Here is a 2,364-nt window from a genome sequence, read left to right as displayed (position 1 = left end):
TGTGTGTCTGTGTGTGTCTGTGTGTATGTCTGTGTCTGTGTGTGTGTTCATATATTCCATTTTACTTAAATTCTTTAACATAGAATAATTTCATTTTACCCTTCCTTTGTTAGGGTAGCTCTATTGAGTTGTTTCCCTTACAACGAATAAAATTGTCCTGATACTTGTTTTTCATACCTAAGATGTGGCCCTTCTGGGGTTTCAGTAGAAAGTGCCACAAGTTCTCCAAACATGTGGAACTTGAGACTGAGTGCAGGTCCCTCCCCTACAGCCCATTAAAGCACTGTTCACTCTCCCACCGTCTGCGTGCCATCTTTCTTAAACCTCTTGGAGATCTTCTCTGTTCCAGGATGCCAGTTAAGAATCAGAAGGAGATGTATGGCAGTCTTCAAGGTAACCTCCTGTGGCTGGCTCTGCTCCTGGACATCCCTGCCCTCTCTCTCTATCCACTGACACCCCTGAACACCAGCAGGTACAATCTCAAACCATGAAGAGTGTTTTACTCTACAGCCAAGCCATTGGACTCAGCAGAACCTTTCTCCTGGGTACTGAGTGCCCCGGTGCCTGCTGCTTGCTCTTCTCAGGGGATTTGAATTGGTTTGTGGTTGGTGTTCTTGTTCATTTTTATCATCATTTTTGTTGAAATTTTTGATTTTTGTATCTAAGGTACTTGCTCCATAATTCTATTGTCAAGAGTTTCTTCAGCATATCTTAAGCCTCTAGAATTCTTTTTTTTTTTTTTTCCTGGTGAAACCGGAGGCCTCATACCCACTGCACAAGTGCTCTACCGCTGAGCCACACCCCAGCTGAGTGTGGCTTACACAGTTTCAAGGGGGAGACTAGCCAAGACTAGCTATAGCTTCACTGTCTCTTAAACTGAAGATTCCCAGTGATACAACTAGACCTTTGCAAAGAGGGATGGGCCAGATCTATGCGGCGTTTCTCATTTCTTCACATTCGAGGATGTTGGTAGTATTTTTTCAAGATTTAGCTTGCATTGAGTGACCCTTATGTTAGGAATGAAAAGTAATTGTATATCGGCTTGTAACAGCACATGCCTTCTATGAAGAGTAGTTGATTGAGCCCATTGACACCGCTGGGTGAGAACAGGGTCTCTGGTCCCTGTATGATCACAAAATACAAAGGAGTGAGAATAGGATCCATGATCCGCCTTGCTTGTTACTTAATTATTAAAGGCACATAAACTTCCTCAGGAGTGCTTCATGGTACATTCGTATTTCATAGCATTCAATTTAGTTTCCTTTGTTTATATCTCAAATATGAATGGCTCATAAAGTTTATAGCCAGCATACATTATGCCATTGTGTGTTGGAGAGCCTAAAAATACACGTCAGAAATAAAAGCCCCAAATCAGCCTGGCAATTCCTAATTGCTACACAGAACACAGAATATAACAGATTCCACTCCTTTTTAATATCTTTTCTTTGAACTAATTTCCATTTCAGTCCAGGCAGCAACATGCCAACGGAGCCAGTCGAGTGCCTGTGCCAGAGGCGGCTGGGTTTCTCCTTGAAAGATAATTAAAGCAGCTTACGCTGTCCATGTGGCGTCTTGATGAATATGCAGACAATATTTGCATATGATCTACTGGTGTTCCGGGGCCATATGATCATGTGTGTGGGCTGCCAAGCTGATGATTTCAATTTATGAGTTTGGTCACTACTGTAGTGGAAGGGAAGAGTCCTTACCCTGTGAGCCTAAGAAGGCTTTCCACTCTTAGAATACTGTTTCAACAGTTGATTAATTTACCCTTAGAAATTCCTTGTGTGCTAAATTCCAAATCTTGCCCCCCCACCTCCCCAGTGCTGGGGATAGAACATAGGTTTGTCCAAGCTAAGCAATTATCCTACCTGTGAGCTAAGCTTCCAGCCCGATTCTCAGCCTTGACCTCAGCTTGAAATTGCCAACTCGGAAGACAAAGGGGTAGGGGAAGAAGATGTGGTCAAATGCCATGTAAATGCAGCAGTCCTTCTTATCAGATGAAGAGCTGTCACTTAAAGGTAACGGACAGTGGGACAGTGAGGTCAGCCTGCCAACCGCAGGACCTGACAGCCCTGGGCTGTGCCTCTGAGGATCACAGGAAGTCATCTGCTTTGAAAAAGTATTACAGCATCCTATGTGTCGTTGTTTACAGGAACCAAGGAAGAAAAGTAGCCTTAAGTCAGCATGGGTAGGACGTGGGGGGGGGGGGCATGCTTGTGATGTCTGCACTTGGAAGGTGAAGGTGAAGGTAAAGGTGAAGGTGGGAGGATCAGAAGTTTGGGATTATCCTTGGCTACAGGGTGAGCCGGAAGCCGTGTTGAAATGAAGCAGAAGGGAAAGGGAGGGAGGGAGGGAGGGAGG

Source organism: Mus pahari, chromosome 5, assembly GCF_900095145.1.
Source record: "Mus pahari chromosome 5, PAHARI_EIJ_v1.1, whole genome shotgun sequence".
NCBI classification, from domain to species: domain Eukaryota; kingdom Metazoa; phylum Chordata; class Mammalia; order Rodentia; family Muridae; genus Mus; species Mus pahari.
This window is presented reverse-complemented; position numbering follows the sequence as displayed.